This window comes from Salmo salar, chromosome 04, assembly GCF_965601325.2.
Source record: "Salmo salar chromosome 04, fSalSal1, whole genome shotgun sequence".
NCBI lineage: Eukaryota > Metazoa > Chordata > Actinopteri > Salmoniformes > Salmonidae > Salmo > Salmo salar.
This window is the reverse complement of record NC_138294.1, coordinates 62,990,581-63,012,093: the sequence shown is the minus strand read 5'-3', so window position 1 is coordinate 63,012,093 and position 21,513 is coordinate 62,990,581. Positions and strand designations below refer to the sequence as shown.

General features: G+C 41.9%; 1 pseudogene; it reads right to left on the bottom strand.

Moving 5' to 3' along the window:
* Nucleotides 1–202: 202 nt before the first annotated feature.
* The window catches only part of LOC106603508 (N-acetylglucosaminyl-phosphatidylinositol de-N-acetylase-like), a 37,132-nt pseudogene continuing 15,821 nt past the window's right edge, over nt 203–21,513 (bottom strand).

The following is a 21,513-nucleotide window of genomic DNA, read 5'->3' as shown; positions in this document are numbered from 1 at the left end:
TGATTGTACGTTTGTTTATTCCATGTGTAACTCTGTATTGTTTTTTGTGTCGTACTGCTTTGCTTTATCTTGGCCAGGTCGCAGTTGTAAATGAGAACTTGTTCTCAACTGGCCTACCTGGTTAAATAAAGGTGAAATTATAAAAATAAAAATAAATTGTAATGAACAGTTTGATCTCACATCCTATAGTAATAGAAATGTGTCATCTCTCTCGTCTGTTCCCTAGGTTAAGGGAAAGGAGGACAGGGTACAGAGTGGTAAATGGTCTTATTTGTTCAAAACAGTGATCAAGAAAGTGTCACTCTAAAACATGCAATATTTTCTACTGTGAGCCATAATGTATCTAGTAATAGCAGTAACTACTTCATTTACAAATAAGAGTCAAGATCCAGACAGCTGGGTTCAAGGGTCTGAATATTATGTAAGAGGAAGGTTTGAATCAGTCAGGCAGTCAGGCAGATTAATCTTGGCCAAGATGGAGTTAACGAGAGAGATCTGCCCATCTGCTACATTAAGAGGAGTTTAAAAGTTGGACCCTGGCCTGAGCAGTGCAAAGCTTTAGGAGGGGCTATGATGATGTGGTTCCACTATCTTACAAAGGCCAAAGCCATAAAGTGTTGGCGGAAATACAAGTGTAACAGAGGAGGGAGGGGGTTGTTGTATGGCAATAGATTCACATCCAGTCGGGAGAAAGAGACAAATGGCGACTGTGATAAAGGGGAGTTATAGGTCCACTTGTAAAATGCCCTCTGTCTTTTATTATTGTAATTGTGAATAGGCTGACTAAGAATAAAGTCCTGCAGGATTTTTAGGTACTTCATTCATATTCAGTCTATTTACAATTACAGGAATATCACCTAGTTTGTTGTGTCCCCATCTACTCCCTACTGCCACCAGCTGACTAAGTGCAAGCGACACACACTCATTTCAACACTAGATGGCGGTCTTTTCTTAGGCTCCAGTTCCAACTACACTGCTTTAGATCAGTTCTCCCTTGTTGTCCTTACGAGCTTATACGTGTACCAGTTTAGATTTGTAGTTCAAAACTCAATTTACCAACATGCAACATATCATGTAACTGATGCAAATGGTTTAAGATATGTAATTTCTGATAAGGGCTCGGTAAAATAAAAAATACTCACCATCTGGAACTTTCCCAGTGGAAGCGAGATAGCTGTTGGGAGGGGCAAGAAAAAAACCCAGTAGTTATTGAGGACTAAGCAGACAAACTTTGACTTGCAAGAAAATCCTACACATAGGCTTACTTGCTTTCCCCAGGTTTTCCTATGAGACAAATAGTTAAATAAAATCTGGACTGGGAACTAATTACATTGCCAAAGTTCTGGGCAGTGAAAGACTTTGTATGAGTGAACAATACACAATAATTATCAGGACACAGTATGGCCCTTCCAGCCATATTAAACCCGAAGGTTCCGTTTCCCTGGCTGCAGCTCAAATGGGTAAAAGGTCAGCATCTTTAAGCCTTCACAAGGGAAAGTATCAAGGCAGCAAAGTAACCTCTGAAATGTTAGGAATAAGATAATATGCCATTGGGGATGGTTGTCAACCTGTTGATGTTTTCTAATGAATTGTCATGTGGTTCATGGTAATTTATGGATGGATTATGGTCTCTGGATGTTCCATGTCACATTTCACAGTCGCTACAGTAACTCTCCCTCTCCTCTTCCACTCTCATCAGTGACTGAAAGCTAGAGAACGCTTCACTCCTCCTCTTCCCTGTTCAGTACAGGCTCTCATTGGAGACTTAATCCAAGTTGATGAAATACAGATGGCCTTATACATTCACTTCCACAATGTTTTTTTTAACCAAGAGACAAAAATAAAACTCCACACAGCAAATCCTGAGGATTTGGCATGGTGGAGAAAACGGTGTGCATCACTTGTGGGTCTAAGTCTAATGGGAATCATGGGATGTGATCTGGACAACACAACACACTCATCTTCCCAGACAAGAGATGAGGTCTGGGTGTTGGAGGAGAGCCATGGAGGCTCAGCTCAGAACAACCTGGTCTTGGAGCATTTCATATTATTATGTACGTAAATCTGAGATTTACATGGCATGTATTAATTTCTGAATTTCCATCACCCATTTCGTATTATATGTTACGAATTTGCAAAAAGTACAATATGTTACGAATTTGCTAAACGTATGATATGTTACGAATTCTATGCTAGGTGGCTAACGTTACCTTTGGGTTGCTAGACATTCACGTTATACACCCTGACCTTGCCTTAAGTAATCATCTGTCTTATATAACCATACCAAACGTAACATATCATACTCATTTCAGTGTTTTCTTCACTCACTGTGTAAACCTTACTACACTGTAATGTAGCTATGTACACATCACAATAATTCCTGAGGGAACCCAAAACCAAATCTCCTGTGGGTGCTGGCCAGCTACTACATTTTTATCATGTATTAGTTTATCATCACAGGAGACTATGACACGACCAAACATTCTTCATTTCATTTCACAATAGTCTGATGCAACTGTTGGACTGGTGTCCTCTCCAGTTCTCCAGACCTCCTCTCTCATTCGCTAGTTCTCCTCCCTACTCTCGTTAGGAAGTGATTTTATGTGGGTTTCTGAGAGCAGGGCCATCTGCAGATCCAGCGGTGGAGTGTGGGTTTGGTCGACCTCTCAACTATGTAACAATGTGCTTTTGTATGTGTGTGTGCGTGCGTGTTTATAGGGGGTTGGGGGGAAGGGAGGTTAATGTGAGCAGAGATGTTTAGCATGTGGTGTGTGTATGCTTTATAATTATGGTGTCTAGGAATGTAGCCTACAGGGCTGGTTCCTGGCATAGGTCCTGGATCTGTGGACAATATGTGTTTCCTAGAGTACTTCCCTTGGGACGGCATGTGCTTGCCACAAACGGATCAAAAACACACTATTAAAATACAATTAAATCTAAAGGACACACACAGGTCCGCCTTACAATGACGGACAGTGTTTTAAGGACATAGTCTAGTCTAGTTCGTACCTGATAGACTTGTAGATGGCAGTGTGATTGCTATGGCCACTCCTCTTCCATCGAAGGTCAGCACCTGAAACAACAAAAGTATTAATTTGAAGATACTTTATGCCATAACATAAGATAGCTATCAAATATCAATGTGAAATGTATGCTATATGCAAAATAAATACATTGAACAAAAATATTCCAACAATTTCAAAGACATTACTGAGTTAAATTCATTAAGCCCTAATCTACAAACATGGGTTGTAAACTATTTAATAATTTCTGCATCTGTTGGTCACAAAAAAAGTAGGGGGCATGGATCAGAAAACCAGTCAGCATCTGGTGTGACCATCATTTGCCTCATGCAGCGCGACACATCTCCTTTGCATAGAGTTGATCAGTACACACAGCCATTGAAGAGGAGTGGGACAACATTCCACAGGCTACAATCAACAGAATGTTGTCCCACTCCTCTTCAATGGCTGTGTGAAGTTGCTGGATATTGGCGGGAATTGGAGCACTCTGTTGTACAAATTGTGTACAGATCCTTGCCACATGGGACCGTGCATTATCATGCTGAAACATGAGGTGATGGTGGCGGATGAATGGCAAGACAATGAGCCTCAGGATCTCATCACGGAATCTCTGTGCATTCAAATTGCCATTGATAAAATGCCCCACTGCCACTATGGGACACTCTGTTCACAACGATGACATCAGCAAACCGCTTGCCCACACATCGCCATACATGCTGTCTGCCATCTGCCTAGTAAAGTTGAAACCGGGATTCATCCATGAAGAGCACACTTCTCCAGCGTGCCAGTGGCCATCGAAGGTGAGCATTTGCACACTGAAATCGGTTACGGCACTAAACTGCAGTCAGGTCAAGACCCTGGTGAGAACGACAAGCACGCAGATGAGCTTCCCGGAGACAGTTTTCTGACAGTTTCTGCAGAAATTCTTCGGTACTGCAAAGCCACAGTTTAATCAGCTGTCCGGGTGGCTAGTCTGAGATGATCCCGCAGGTGAAGAAAGCAGATGTGGAGGTCCTGGGCTGGTGTGGTTACACGTGGTCTGCAGTTATGAGGCCTGTTGGACGTACTGCCAAATTCTCGAAAACAATGTTGGAGGTGGCTTATGGTAGAGAAATTAACATTCAATTCTCTGGCAACAGCTCTGGTGGACATTCCTGGAGTCAGCATGCTAATTGCACACTCCCTCAAAAATGATATCTAAGAGCCTTTTTCTGCCTGCATGCATGTTCACAAGAGAACTAAGGGGAGATGGGAAAAAGCAGGTCAAAGAGAAAGAATAATTACTTGACTAAAGACGCAGTAGTTTGAGAGTGAGTGAGGCAGAGGCTAAATGCTGACCATGACTATGCCCCTGAAACCAAACATAAAGTAGGACACCACCCACCTTCTAATCTAACCCATGTACTGGCCTGAGGGGAGATATATAAAATCTGCCAGAGGTGGCTTAGAAGTAGTGATGGGGGGGGGGGGGGGAGTGAATCGATATTATTTTTGACGATATATCGTACTGTATCATTTTTGACAATATCGCAATATAATTTGTGCTAGTTTGGTGTAGCTGCACCAAAACTCCAGTATTTTTTATTCAGAGCTTGTTCTCCATCGTTTTCAGAACTTTTATTTCCATGACTGATTAAAACTCATTTTCTCATGGCTCTCTCTTGTTCCTCTGTAGAAGACATACGGTGAGCAATATGTTTGGAACATCGAATCGCAATAAAATCACAGTATCGAATCGCAATACATATCGTATCGGCACCTAAGTGCTGTGATAATTTCGTATCGTGAGGTTCCTGGCAATTCCCAGCCCTACTTGGAAGAGAAAAATATATATAATTACACATAAACACCAGTTTCTAGAAATATTTGTTGTTGCCAAAGCAAACAGATAATAACAATGGCTTCCAAGAGGGGAGAGCGGTGGATATCTGCTTTAACTCTTTCTTTGCTTATTCTAGGCTTGGACTTAACATGCTAAAAACTCTAACAGCAGTAAACCAATAGGAGGAATAGGTTATATTATGGGAAAAGTGAAATATTATATTTCTGTAGTCTCTTTTATGATCTAGTTCATCTTTGTGCATTATCCTTAACAGGATGGGGAAGACATGACCATCCAATATAATTTTGTCTTTGATAAAAAACACAGATCAAATTCCTTTTGGTAAATGTCCTGTAACAACTAAACATGCCAACAATGACCCGAGCTCCAACCAGCACCACAACCACATTCTGCTGCTACAGACGGCAGCCATGTTGTTCCTGAGAGATGTTTACATGTAGCCAAGTCCCAGATCAGTTTGCGCCGTCTTGCCAACTCCTATGCTCATTGCCATTATTTTGCATGACAATGACTATAGAAATTGACAAAACAGACAGCACAAACCAATCTGGGATTAGGCTAATTTACATGTAATGTGGGGTTAATACAAAGAAAGAAAGACATGGCCCTCTTTCATTTCATTATCGGTGGATCTTGGGAAGCCTGTGAGAGACATACGCAGATACAAAACACTATTGACAATGATCAGAAAAATGTGGTGCAAAAACCGATTCACACAACAGTCTAAACAAATTTTCTAGCATTTTTCAGGATGAGAAATAATAGTGAGATTCAGTGATGAGTTGATCATCATACCAGGTTGATGGAGTGTGCTCTGATGTGCTTCAGGATTAAAGAGGGGGCCATTGAGATGCTCCATTCTACATTGGGATTGTCTGGCAGATCTCTGAAAGATGAAGAGGGGAAAACGTTACGAGTTACACTGGGGCTCTGGTTGAAAGTACGAACAACAGAGGCCTATGCAGGCCCTTCTCTGCCTGACTAGAATACTGCAGCACACCAACCAACCAAAACAGTAGCCTGACAACAATTTAACAAAATGGTGGCCCAGTTTTAGAATTAAAAGTTTGTTTTTGCCACTGAAACACACCGCTGGATTTACCAAATGTAGCCAACTTCTTACTATGCAGAAGATTCACACACTAGAAAATGTGTTCTTTCACATTTCACTAACCCCTACCTACATGTACAAATTACCTCGACTAACCTGTACCCCCGCACATTGACTTGGTACCGGTACCCCTGTATATAGCCTCCTTATTGTAATTTTATTGTGTTACTTTTTATTATTTTTTACTTTAGTTTATTTGGTAAATATTTTCTTAACTCTTTCTTAAACTGCATTGTTGGTTAAGGGCTTGTAAGTAAGCATTTCACGGTAAGGTCTACACCCGTTGTATTCAACACATGTGACAAATACATTTTATTTGAATAGATTTATACCATCGAGGGTATACTGTGGCTGGGAGGTTAGGGGTCAGTGGAACCTTAGCATAGCCTGGCTGACGCAACCGACGTGACTCACAGCGCACGGAGAGCTTTGACCACAGTGGTCTGGAAAGGAGGCCGTTTGTTAATGCAATATTTACTCATAAATTGTGCAACAGGTTTGATTTGTTCTCTAATATGTAATTTTTTTCTCAGGGGTTGAGACCTCTCGTTGTTTGGATTTGAAAATCCAACCATTATAATTTAAAGGGCCGCGTTGGGGGCTGTGTGTGGCTGGGTGTTTGAGTGATAAAGACACAGAGGTGAACCAAACAGTAAAAGCACAGCCCCCTTTATTGTCGACGCATTGTGCCGACAACATCATAGTCATTCCAGACTCTGAAGTCAGGAGGATAAAGTTTTAGGTGTTAGCTAGACTAGCCTTAGCATCCTATTATCTGAAACTACAGCCCAGCGAGAACGAAGACCATAACAGCTACATCACACACACAGCACTGGGTTCAAATAGTATTCAACCCTTTTCAAATACTTTAGATGTGCTTGATTGAGCCATAGAGTTTCTAAACCCAGAGGCGTAACATCGTAAGACTTCCGGGAACGCTTGCAAAACAGACCAGGCCGGGGTTTGAGAAGTCAATGAGAAGTGAAAAATTCTTCCTTAGTTGTTAATTTTCTCAAAATCTAAAGGCACAAGCTAGATTTGAGCCATTGTCTTAAGTAGTTGAACATATTCATATCCAACCACGTGAAAGTGACAAACTGACATGTTTTCATTTTTGTAAAAAAAAACAACGTTATATTGAAGGAGTGCCTTTGATTTGATGGCCTGTAAATGCACAGTTTGGCGCGAGACGACCCCTTAGTCCCGATGAAGCATTTCTGCGCATGAGCTTAGCTAGCCAACGTCGCCATGACATTGCATACAAGTGTGATCAGGAATTTCTACTGAAGAAGCCGTTTCTGCCTATCTTCATACTGTACTGTCTTCGATTGAGCTTTCCTGGCACCAGAGGCGGCATTGCCCATAGGAGAAAAATGTGCACGTGCCCCCTCACGACAAATCTGAGGGGGCACATGCTCTACCAATTGAGCTACAGAGGACCACGTTACATGTTTTGTTGTTGTTTCTCTGTAATAATACTAGCCAGCTAGCAATTTTATGAAGTTGGCTTTAGCTAGTCCAGACAGGTTCCCAATCTCCCAACCTCATAACTAGCAACCAAGAAGCCATTTCAGGCTGTCAACCAAGTTAGCGCTAGCTTGTCTAACTAGCTTAGCTGGCATACCTGCTGGCAAGATTGGTAGACTTTAGAGAAGCAAGCAATTACTAAATGTACTGAATAAGACTCACATTCCTTTCAATCTTTTATCCAGATTTTTACAGAGAAACATATTTTGTTTCTTAAAAAAATAAAAATCTTACATAAAATTAAGCATTATGATTATGGCTCAGATCGCAGGAAAAAGTTGTTTCAGGTGTCAGAAAATTGCTAAAATTGGAGGCCTAACCCCTATTCCTGACCACCCCCCATCTTTCCTTACATACTTAATGCACATTCAGATTTTTGGGATGCATGGGCCCTGCATGACACAATGGAACCAATGGAATAGACCCAAAAGTGCAAACCCACCCATCTCGAGGCAGAATCAATCAAGCAGTCATAGTATTTGAAAGATTTCAAATACTATTTGGACCCAGGTCTGCATCTCACACTTTCCTGAGCTACCCAAGTCTGTCCATCAGACAACCTGATCACTCAATACACCATCTATCTATGGGGGGCACTCATTGGCTAAATGCTGATCACTCTCACAGCTTCCCCCCTCACTCTTTCTCTCTTGCACACTTTCCCTCGCTCTCACTCCCGCTTTAATTCTCTCTCTTGCTCTCGTGTAGTCTTTCATTCCTCTCTCCTGCCTCTCTCTCCCAACGTCGTCTTTCATTCCTCTCTCCTGCCTCTCTCTCCCTCCAGAGACATCAAACATTAAAAAGAGAGAGAGGGAGAGAGGCAGTGGAGCATGTCAAGAATGATTCCGACACACTCGGGTCGACGACGCAGTTCAGATGAAAACAAGGCGGGTGGAGGCAGTACAGTTTCTCTCTCTCCGGTTAGCCATTTCTCTGCTAGCAACATGTTGATCTGAACCACAACAAGAATAGGAGGTTTGACTGGTGCAAAATGGATGCGCAGGGCTAATAGAACGCATGACGACATTGGACGTACTTGGTTAAAAAACACAACCACAGCTCAACCTCGGGGAACCATATGAAAGAGAGGGAGCGAGAGGGCGGTTGTGTCGAGAGAAAGGGTAGACACTGGACAGACAGCAATGACCTGATGTCTTGTACATTTTGAAATGAGGATGGGGGCAGAGATGATTGGGTAGTGGGTGAAAAGAGGTTGTCCCACCTCCCCTTGGTTCTTCACAATGGGGCAGGACAGTTGTTCCTGTGGAGGGGCTGATGGATCAGGACACAAATCAAATGCCTGCCCGTGCTATGGGGGTCAGGCCTGAGGGTTCCTGTGTCACAGGGATGGGGGCTGGGTGCAGAGGGCTGGGGGACATGGGGAGTATTGGGTTTGACGTAGTCTGCACTCCTACATCATTATGATGATTCCTAATTATGGTTATGTTCCATGTTGTCTTATGTTTTGGACTTTGGTCCAAAGCATTAATAAATGGTTATTAGGTTAGTATGCATGGAGGCACAATGTGAAAAAAAGTCAAGCGTGACATACATTTTGAAATTTCCTCTGGTTGCAAAGGCATGAGACGTTGAACAATAATGTTCGGCTTCACAACCACATCTCCAATAACAAGACATGCAAATAACACTAAAACACATCATCAACTTTAATCCTCACATACCCTTCACAGCTATTGTCTATTTGTTGTAAAATGTTGTGTTGAAATGCAAATGCACCTTCCTGTTCTTCCACAAGTCTGTAAAAAAAGTAAGATTCAGTTTTTACCCAGGCAACCGTAGCGAAGCAAGAGGTCAAGGAGAATAAAAAAAGAAAAATGAACAAAAGACAGATGATCTACCTGACCTTTCTTCAAGCTGGATGCAGGCAGCAGAGTGACTGTCGGCTTTTCTATGGCAACAGTGCCAAACGCCCTAAAGTAACCTCCCCCTCCCCTTCCCTAGCCCCCCTCCTGCTGCTTTGCATGTGGATGTCTAATTGCTTGCAAGCATCTGGATGGAGTGGTTGAACATTGGCCCAGTAGACTAGAGGGCACTGGCTTGTTTAGGCTGGTCAAATGGGTCAACCAGAGGCCGAGGAAACAGCCAGGCAAGTATGAGCTGCTATCCCCACTGTCAGGTTTATAGGGCATGCTGGGACAATGCTGAAACCCACCACTGGATGGTTGACTCCTTCACGGCATATTGACCTTATATGGCACGCAAAATGTCTTATATAAAAGAAAACACTGCAATATTGAATTTATTTACTTAGGAACCGTGGGAAGTCTAGTGTAGTCTAAATTGACTGTTACGCAATGTGTTTTGTTAAATGTTATTTTTTACAGAGGGGATGATAGGCTGTGATTTTACTTTCAATATTTCTACAATGTTTTATTTGTACCCTAATAGGCCTACATGTATTTAACCTTAAAAAAACAGCTGTAGCAAATACAGTGTTCAGTCAGATAAGGGCTGTGATGCAAAAACACTGCTTCTTCTCAATACACACACACATTATTTACTATAAGCTGAGCTCCATGTCACTTTATTTCCCCCATCCAAAATGGCCAGGTGTACCCTTGAGGTGATGAAGCTTTTCAACCATCAACAGACGATTTTTTACTCTGGGGAAATTCCATGGTAAGAGAGTGACACTGAGACAGAGATTTTATACTCTAAAATGTATGTCAAACAAAAACCAGTGATTGCAAAGTTAAACACACCATACAACTACGCACAAGGACTACTTTTAACAATTTCCACAGAACATTTTACAAAAACACATCAACTTAAAAGAGCAAAGTTTGGTAACAGAATGACTGCACAAACGGCACAAACCGTCATTGTGTTACCAAACTTTGCATTTGCACTGTTTTTCAGGTAAATGTGCTTTTTTTTACATTTTCTGTGGAAATTGGTAAAAGTACCCCATGGTTTATTTAACTTTGCAATCATTGTTTTTTCTTACTCTTAACGCCATGGAATTGCCCTCTACTATACGCCCCCAATGTGTAGCTGTGATTGCATTAGCAGGAGGCCAGGACATGGGAACACAGTGAGGGGTCAATGCCAGGGATGGCGCCACTCACAACTAGATTCTCTCTGTCCTTAGTGTGTGTGTTTCTCTGAGTCCCTGGCTCGGCTCTGCCAGCGTCCAGTAAATCAGCCAGAAATATTTTCACCAGTAGATCAAGGTATAATTAAACACCGTTGGGAAGGATGATACTCGGTGACTCTGCTGAGTGACTCCTGCACACTCTTTACTCTTACTGGATACCAAAACAACAAGTTGGCTAGGACACTTATATCCTACTGAACTATCAGGGTCATCTTCCTTAGCAAATATTGTATCTACTTGGTGCAATGGAAAGATCAACATAAACACATGACGTATTTGAATTTGTGGAGAGACGCTGAGGTCCAAATGAGGCTGTGATGGGGCCACTGAACTTAGTCACATCTGCAGATGTTATAAAGCAGTTAGGTGGGATGTATCTCAAATGGCTCCCCATTCCATATATAGTGCACCAATGACCATAGGCATCTTGTCAAAATTAGTGCACTATATTTGGAATAGGGTGCCATTTGGGATGCATCTATGAAGTTGGTGCTGTAGTCAGCCAGAGGGAAGACTACAGTACAGTCTGTTCCATGCCAATGCGGCGACCGACAAGTTCTCTCCCTCTCATGTTGTGCAGGGAGTGGACAGGATGAACAGAGGTCACGCCAGTGCAAGTGGAGAGGCAGTGGAGCGTGCTCAGATCAGGGCTGATCACAAAGCCCATGCCCCATGATGCACTGGGGCCCTGCACAGAGACTGTCAACACAGCTGTCCTATTCAGCGGGCATTAAGGTCTGATGAGGACGAGGGGCCAGCCAGCCAGCCACCAGTACAACTGACTGACTGTTTAGAAGAGAGGCAGAACACTGACTGACTGACAAGAGAGCGATAGATAGAAGATAAAAATAGAGAAAGGAACAGCATGCTTCACATTTTTTTATTATTTATTTATTTCACCTTTATTTAACCAGGTAGGCAAGTTGAGAACAAGTTCTCATTTACAATTGCGACCTGGCCAAGATAAAGCAAAGCAGTTCGACACATACAACACAGAGTTACACATGGAGTAAAACAAACATACAGTCAATAATACAGTAGAAAAATTAAGTCTATATACAATGTGAGCAAATTAGGTGAGATAAGGGAGGTAAAGGCAAAAAAAAGGCCATGGTGGCAAAGTAAATACAATATAGCAAGTAAAACACTGGAATGGTAGATTTGCAGTGGAAGAAAGTGCAAAGTAGAAATAGAAATAATGGGGTGCAAAGGTGCAAAATAAATAAATAAATAAATACAGTAGGGGAAGAGGTAGTTGTTTGGGCTAAATTATAGATGGGCTATGTACAGGTGCAGTGATCTGTGAGCTGCTCTGACAGCTGGTGCTTAAAGCTAGTGAGGGAGATAAGTGTTTCCAGTTACAGAGACTTTTGTAGTTCATTCCAGTCATTGGCAGCAGAGAACTGGAAGGAGAGACGGCCAAAAGAGGAATTGGCTTTGGGGGTGACCAGAGAGATATTCCTGCTGGAGTGCGTGCTACAGGTGGGTGCTGCTATGGTGACCAGTGAGCGGAGATAAGGGGGGACGTTACCTAGCAGGGTCTTGTAGATGACCTGGAGCCAGTGGGTTTGGCGACGAGTATGAAGCGAGGGCCAGCCAACGAGAGCGTCCAGGTCGCAGTGGTGGGTAGTATATGGGGCTTTGGTGACAAAATGGATGGCACTGTGATAGACTGCATCCAGTTTATTGAGTAGGGTATTGGAGGCTATTTTGTAAATGACATCGCCGAAGTCGAGGATCGGTAGTATGGTCAGTTTTACGAGGGTATGTTTGGCAGCATGAGTGAAGGATGCTTTGTTGCGAAATAGGAAGCCAATTCTAGATTTAACTTTGGATTGGAGATGTTTGATGTGAGTCTGGAAGTCTAACCAGACACCTAGGTATTTGTAGTTGTCCACATATTCTAAATCAGAACCGTCCAGAGTAGTGATGCTGGACGGGCGGGCAGGTGCAGGCAGCGATCTGTTGAAGAGCATGCATTTAGTTTACTTGTATTTAAGAGCAGTTGGAGGCCACGGAAGGAGAGTTGTATGGCATTGAAGCTCATCTGGAGGGTTGTTAACACAGGTGTCCAAAGAAGGGCCAGAAGTATACAGAATGGTGTCGTCTGCGTAGAGGTGGATCAGAGACTCACCAGCAGCAAGAGCGACATCATTGATGTATACAGAGAAAAGAGTTGGCCCAAGAATTGAACCCTGTGGCACCCCCATAGAGACTGCCAGACGCCCGGACAACAGGCCATCCGATTTGACACATTTAACTCTATCAGAGAAGTAGTTGGTGAACCAGGCGAGGCAATCATTTGAGAAACCAAGGCTATTGAGTCTGCCGATGAGGATGTGGTGATTGACAGAGTCGAAAGCCTTGGCCAGGTCAATGAATACGGCAGCACAGTATTGCTTCTTATCGATGGCGGTTACGATATCGTTTAGCATCTTGAGCGTGGCTGAGGTGCACCCATGACCAGCTCTGAAACCAGATTGCATAGCGGAGAAGGTGCGGTGGGATTCGAAATGGTCGGTAATCTGTTTGTTGACTTGGCTTTTGAAGACCTTAGAAAGGCAGGGTAGGATAGATATAGGTCTGTAGCAGTTTGGGTCAAGAGTGTCCCCTCCTTTGAAGAGGGGGATGACAGCAGCTGCTTTCCAATCTTTTGGAATCTCAGACGACACAAAAGAGAGGTTGAACAGGCTAGTAACAGGGTTTGCAACAATTTCAGCAGATAATTTTAGAAAGAAAGGGTCCAGATTGTCTAGCCCGGCTGATTTGTAGGGGTCCAGATTTTGCAGCTCTTTCAGAACATCAGCTGACTGGATTTGGGAGAATGAGAAATGGGGAAGGCTTGGTCGAGTAGCTGTGGGGGATTCAGTGCTGTTGACCGCTAGGGGTAGCCAGGTGGAAAGCATGGCCAGCCGTAGAAAAATGCTTATTGAAATTCTCAATTATAGTGGATTTATCAGAGGTGACAGAGTTTCCTATCCTCAGTGCAGTGGGCAGCTGGGAGGAGTTGTTCTTATTCGCCATTGACTTTACAGTGTCCCAGAACTTTTTTGAGTTTGTGTGTCAGGAAGCAAATTTCTGCTTGAAAAAGCTAGCCTTGGCTTTTCTAACTGCTTGTGTATATTGGTTTCTAACTTCCCTGAAAAGTTGCATATCACGGGGGCTGTTCGATGCTAATGCAGAACGCCACAGGATGTTTTTGTGTTGGTTAAGGGCAGTCAGGTCTGGAGAGAACCAAGGGCTATATCTGTTCCTGGTTCTGCCGATAGCTTTTCGAGCTAAGGGATAGCTGATGACCGCCAACCGTGGCTAGCTGAACTCCAACGTTAGCCAGTGAACTGGCCAGCCTCTGGCTAACCTCTGGCTAGCTTCTGTTGTGGATTTCAGATTTGAGGTAAATAATATATTTATTTTTTTAATTGGTGAGGCAGGTTGCAGGAGAGTGTTTTGAGGTTGAGTTTTTAGAAAAATAATATAAAAATATATATTTTTGCTAATGCCTGATTTGAGACGTTTTGCTGAACTTCAGTGCCTTCAGAAAGTATTCACACCCCTTGACTTTTTCTACATTTTGTTGTGTTACAGCCTGGGATTTTGTGTCACTGGCCTACACGCGCCTTTCTTTTCCCCAACACAATTAAGCCAAAACCACGGCCCGTTATTCAGAAGGGCGTTCTACTACGCTCCCATTGGCTAGCTAGCGTTGTCTCACTCACAGGCGACGAGCGCAGACACAGTGACCTTCCAAGGTAACGCAAGGATGGAAAGTGTAATTTAACAATTAGCTGCCTACCGTAATGCAGGCCTATTATTATCATGTTTGGTAACATTTGCCTATGTATTCGGTATTTTAAGTTGTTATATTATCATTAGTAGTCTATTATCAGATAAAAGCATATGCTTATTATTCATAATTTCTCAAATATTTATTAGCTAATCATTCAGTCTAATACACTATGCTACAGCCATTGAATCTGTCTTTGAGCTTTAAGGGATGTTAATGCTAGCTCTGTCCATGACATTATGTTATTATATTTTTTAATCTTGCAATACAAGGGCAAATGTTATTAATCAGTGACTGAAATTCCGCGCTACGTGATATTCACTTCCGGACTTGGAGAGCGCTCAAAGCGTTGTAGAACGCCTCTCTGAATAACGGGGCGTGGTTTTGGCTTAACTGCATTGGGATAAAGAAAGACGCGGCTTACACACAATATCCCATAATGTCAAAGTGGAATTAGGTTTTTAGAATTGTTTATAAATTAACTAAATCTAAATGACAGAGTGAAAAGAAGGAATCCTGTACAGAATAAAACATATTCCAAAACATGCATCCTGTTTGCAATAAGTCACTGCAACAAAAACAGCAAAACATGTCATATTTTCAAGGATGGTGGTGGCTGCATCATGTTATTGGTATGCTTGACATCAGCAGGGACTAGGAAGTTTTTTAGGATAAAAAAAAAAAACGGGAAAGAGCTAAGCACAGGCAAAATCCTAAAGGAAAACCTGCTTTAGTCTGCTTTCCACCAGACACTGGGAGATTAATTTACCTTTCAGCAGGACAATAACCTAAAACACGAGGCCAAATCTACACTGGAGTTGCTTACCAAGAAGACAGTGAATGTTTCTGAGCGACCAAGTTACAGTTTTGACTTAAATTTACTTGAAAATCGATGGCAAGACCTGAAAATGGTTGTCTTGCAATGATCAACAACCATGTTAACAGAGCGTGAAGATAATAAATGGGCAAATGTAGCAAAATCCTGGTTTGTAAAACTTACTCAGAAATACTCACAGCTGTAATCGCTGCCAAAGGTGCTTCTACAAAAGTATTGACTCGGGGGTGTGAATACTTATGTAAATTAGATATTTCTGTATTTCATTTTGAATAAATGTGCAAAAATGTCTAAAAACATCTTTTCACTTCATCATTATGGGGTAATGTGTGTAGATGGATGAGAAAGAAAACACAATCCATTTTGAATTCAGGCTGTAACACAACAAAATGTGGAATAAGAATAAGGGGTATGAATATTTTCTGAAGGTACTGTACATCTGCACAAACTGGGCTCTAGAGACTGGGTAAACCATATTAATTAAATAACTTTTTGACAGCATCCCTTTTGATTTGAACAAAACTTTCATACATGTTTGCCCATGGAAGAAGTGGTCAGAAAATTTCTTTTTGGACATGAATGACAAAACATTCAGGAGACAGAGGTTCTCAAAGTTGACCTATTTTGCATACCCCACTGTACCGTGAGACATCCATGTCTTCATCCCTGGAAAAGACAAACGGGTGAGTTTGATATCATTTAAAAGCTTACAAACAGCGTTTGTAAACTATTTAATAATTTATTTTAAAAAATGTACATGTAATGTCAACAATTACTGAGTTACAGTTCATATAAGGAAATCAGTCAATTGAACTACATTCATTAGGCCCTAATTTTTGGATTTCACCTGACTGGGAATACAGATATGCATCTGTTGGTCACAGATTCCATTAAAAACCACCATTTGCCTCATGCAGTGCGACACATCTCCTTTGCATTGAGTTCATCAGGCTGTTGTTTGTAGCCTGTGGAAGGTTGTCCCACTCCTCCTCAATGGCAGTGCGAAGTTGCTGGATATTGGCGGGAACTGGAACACGCTGTAGTACACTTAAAACCCAGAGCATCCCAAACATGCTCAATAGGTGACATGTCTGGTGAGTATGCAGGCCATGGAAGAACTGGGACAGCTTCCAGAAATTGTGTACAGATCTGTCACGTCCTGACCAGCAGAGGGTGTAATTGTATTAGTTTTGGTCAGGACGTGGCAGAGTTTTTGTGTTATGTGTTAGTTAATTGGGGTTGGACTCCCAATTGAAGGCAGGTGTGTTGAGTTGCCTTTGATTGGGAGTCCTATATAGTAGTGTGTGTTTTTCCTTGGGGTTGTGGGTAATTGTTTCTTGTTTAGTGTGTTTGCACCTGACAGGACTGTTGGCTGTCAGTTTTCTTGTTTTGTAAATTGTATAGTGTTCTCTTTTGCTTTATTAAATATGACGAACAGTAACTCCGCTGCATTTTGGTCCAATCCTGAAGACAGCCCTTACAAGATCCTTGCGACATGGGGCTGTGCATTATCATGCTGAAAAATGAGGTGACGGCGGCAGATGAATGGCATGACAATGGGCCTCAGAATCTCGTCACGGTATTACTGTACATTAAAATTGCCATTGATAAAATGCAATTGTGTTTGTTGTCCATAGCATATGCCTGCCCATACCATAACCCCACCATGGGGCATCAGCAAACCGCACGCCCACACGACACCATACACGCTGTCTGCCATCTGCCCGGTATAGTTGAAACCGGGATTCATCCGTGAAGAGCACACTTCTCCAGCATGCCAGTGGCCATCGAAGGTGAGCATTTGCCCACTGAAGCCAAACTGCAGTCAAGTCAAGACTCTGGTGAGGACGAAGAACACGCAGATGAGCTTCCCGGAGACGGTTTCTGACAGTTTGTGCAGAAATTCTTTGCTTGTGCAAAACCCCAGTTTCATAAGCTGTCCGGGTGGTTGATCTCAGACAATCCCACAGTGGAAGAAACCAGATGTGGAGGTCCTGAGCTGGCGTGGTTACACGTGGTCTGCGGTTGTGAGGCTGGTTGGACGTACTTCCAAATTCTCTAAAACAACGTTGGAGGCGGCTTATGGTAGAGAAATGAACATTCAATTCTCTGGCAACAGCTCTGGGGGACATTCCTGCAGTCAGCATGCCAATTGCACACTCCCAAAAAAATGTAATAGATATTTAGCTTCATGTGAGTATGGAACATTTCTGGGATCTTTTATTTCAGCTCATGAAACATGGGACCAACACTTTACATTTTTTTTTATTTTTGTTCAGCGTAATTCTGCACTGCAGCTCAGTGCGGGAGATGGGCTGGGGGCAGATGACCAGTCAATACTGGGGGCAGAGGCAGTGCTTGGGGCTGGTGAACAGGCAGTGCTGAGGCGCAGAGAACAAAATCAGGTGCTGTCTCCATCCACTGGAATTGTGCCTTAAAACAAATGAATAAAAAAAGAGGGATACTTATTAGTACACATATCCAAACCATGTCATTAAGGGGTACTGTTTGTAGATTGAGGATTTAAAAAAAACTTAAACCATAAATAAGGCTGTAATGTAACAAAATGTGGAAAAAGGGGTCTAAATACTTTCTGAATGCACTGTGTGTGTGTGTGTGTGTGTGTGTGTGTGTGTGTGTGCATACATACAGTGGGGGGGAAAAGTATTTGATCCCCTGCTGATTTTGTACGTTTGCCCACTGATAAAGAAAGGATCAGTCTATAATTTTAATGGTAGGTTTATTTGAACAGTGAGAGACAGAATAACAACAAAAATATCCAGAAAAACGCATGTCAAAAATATTATAAATTGATTTGCATTGTTGTTATTCTGTCTCTCACTGTTCATATAAACCTACCATAACAATTATAGACTGATCATTTCTTTGTAAGTGGGGAAACGTACAAAATCAGCAGGGGATCAAATACTTTTCCCCCCCACTGTACATACATACATACATACATACATACATACATACATACATACATACATACATACATACATACATACATACATACATACATACATACATACATACAGTTGAAGTCGGAAGTTTACATACACCGAATACATTTAAACTCAGTTTTTTACAATTCCTGACATTTAAGCCTAGTAAAAATTCCCTGTCTTAGGTCAGTTAGGATCACCACTTTGTTCAAACGTTTCGGGTAGCCTTCCACAAGCTTCCCACAATATATTGGGTGAATTTTGGCCCATTCCTCCTGACAAAGCTGGTGTAACTGAGTCAGGTTTGTAGGCCTCCTTGCACGCACACATTTTTTCAGTTCTGCCCACAGATTTTCTACGGGATTGAGGTCAGGGCTTTGTGATGGCCACTCCAATACCTTGACTTTGTTGTCCTTAAGCCATTTTGCCACAACTTTTGAAGTATGCTTGGGGTCATTGTCCATTTGGAAGAACCATTTGCGACCAAGCTTTAACTTCCTGACTGATGTCTTGAGATGTTGCTTCAATATATCCACATCATTTTGCTTCCTCATGATGTAATCTAATTTGTGAAGTGCACCAGTCCCTCCTGCAGCAAAGCACCCCACAACATGATGCTGCCACCTCCGTGCTTCACGGTTGGGATGGTGTTCTTCGGCTTGCAAGCATCCCACTTTTTCCTCCACACATAACGATGGTCATTATGAACAAACAGTTATATTTTTGTTTCATTAGACCAGAGGACATTTCTCCAAAAAGTACGATCTTTGTTCCCATGTGCAGTTGCAAACCATAGTCTGGCTTTTTTATGGCAGTTTTGGAGCAGTGACTTCTTCCTTGCTGAGCGGCCTTTCAGGTTATGTCGATATAGGACTCATTTTACTGTGGATATAGATACTTTGTACCTATTTCCTCCAGCATCTTCACAATTTCCTTTGCTGTTGATCTGGGATTGATTTGCACTTTTCGCACCAAAGTACATTCTTCTCTAGGAGACAGAACACGTCTCCTTCCTGAGCGGTATGACGGCTGCGTGGTCCTATGGTGTTTATACTTGTGTACTATTGTTTGTACAGATGAATGTGGTACCTTCAGGCGTTTGGAAATTGCTCCCAAGGATGAACCAGACTTGTGGAGGTCTACAATTATTTTCTGAGGTCTTGGCTGATTTCTTTTGATTTTCCCATGTGGGAAAATCAAAGAGGCACCGAGTTTGAAGGTAGGCCTTCAAATACATCCACAGGTACACCTCCAATTGACTCAAATTATGTCAATTAGCCTATCAAAAGCTTCTAAAGCCATGACATAATTTTCTGGAATTTTCCAAGCTGTTTAAATGCGCAGTCAACTTAGTGTATGGAAACTTCTGACCCACTGGAATTGTGATACAGTGAATTATAAATGAAATAATCTGTCTGTAAACAATTGTTGGAAAAATGTATTGTGTCATGCACAAAGTAGATGTCCTAACCGACTTGCCAAAACTATAGTTTGTTAACAAGAAATTTGTGGAGTGTTGAAAAACGAGTTTTAATGCCTCCAACGTAAGTGTATGTAAACTTCCGACTTCAACTGTACATACTCCAGCAGTCAAAAGTTTGGACACACCTACTCATTCAAGGGTTTTTCTATATTTGTATTATTCTACATTGTAGAATAACAGTGAAGACATCAACACTATGAAATAACACATATGGAATCATATACTAACCAAAAGTGTTAAAACAAAATATATTTCATATTCTTCAAAGTAGCCACCCTTTGTCTTGATGACAGCTTTGCACACTCTCAACCAGCTTCATGAGGTAGTCACCTGGAATGCATTTCCATTAACAGGAGTGCCTTGTTAAAAGTTAATTTGTGGAATTTCTTTCCTTCTTAATGTGTTTGATCCAATCAGTTCAGTTGTGACAAGGTAAATAGTACCCACAAAACACCAGTCTCAACATCAACAGTGAAGAGGCGACTCCGGGATGCTGGCCTTCTAGGCAGAGTTGCTCTGTCCAGTGTCTGTATTCTTTTGCCCATCTTAATCTTTTCTTTTTATTGGCCAGTATGAGATATGGCTTTTTCTTTGCAACTCTGCCTAGAGGGCCAGCATCCCGGAGTCGCCTCCTCACTGCTGACATTGAGACTGTTGTTTTGCGGGTACTATTTAATGAAGCTGCCAGTTGAGGACTTGTGAGGCGTCTGTTTCTCAAACTAGACACTAATGTACTTGTCCTCTTGCTCAGTTATGCACTGGGGCCTCCCACTCTTTCTATTCTGGTTAGAGACAGTTTGCGCTGTTCTGTGAAGGGAGTAGTACAGAGCGCTGTGCGAGATCTTCAGTTTCTTGGAAATTTCTCGCATGGAATAGCCTTCATTTCTCAGAACAAGGATAGACTGACGAGTTTCAGAAGAAAGTTCTTTGTTTCTGGCCATTTTGAGCCTGTAAACAAACCCACAAATGCTGATGTTCCAGATACTCAACTAGTCTAAAGGCCAGTTTTATTGCTTCTTTAAATCAGAAGAACAGTTTTCAGCTGTGCTAACATAATTGCAAAAGGGTTTTCTAATGATCAATTAGCCTTTTAAAATGATAAACTTGGATTAGCTAACACAACGTGCCATTGGAACACAGGAGTGATGGTTGCTGATAATGGGCCTCTGTACGCCTATGTAGATAGTCCATAAAAAATCTGCCGTTTCCAGCTACAATAGTAATTTACAACATTAACAATGTCTACACTGTATTTCTGATCAATTTGATGTTATTTTAATGGACAGAAAATGTGCTTTTCTTTCAAAAAGCAGTTAATTTCTAAGTGACCCCAAACGTTTGAACCGTATTGTGTGTGTGTGTGTGTGTGTGTGAGATATATATATATATATATATACACAGTGCATTTGGAAAGTATTCAGACCCCTTCACTTTTTCCACATTTTGTTACGTTACAGCCTTATTCTAAAATGGATTAAATAAAATAAAAAAATCCTCAATCTACACACAATGCCCCATAATGACAAAGCGAAAACAGGTTTAGGTATTTTAGCAAATTTCCAAAAAAACAACAGAAATAGCCTATTTACATAAGTATTTCATACTCGTTGCTATGAGACTTGAAATTGAGCTCAGGTGCATCCTGTTTTCATTAATCAGCCTTGAGATATTTCTACAACTTCATTGGAGTCCACCTGTGGTAAATTCAATTGATCGGACACGATTTGGAAAGGCACATGCCTAGGGCTATGGCGGTCACGAATATTCATCAGCAGGTGATTGTCAAGGAAATAACTGTCATTCTCACGGTAATTTACAGCTAATTAACATACACATTTAGC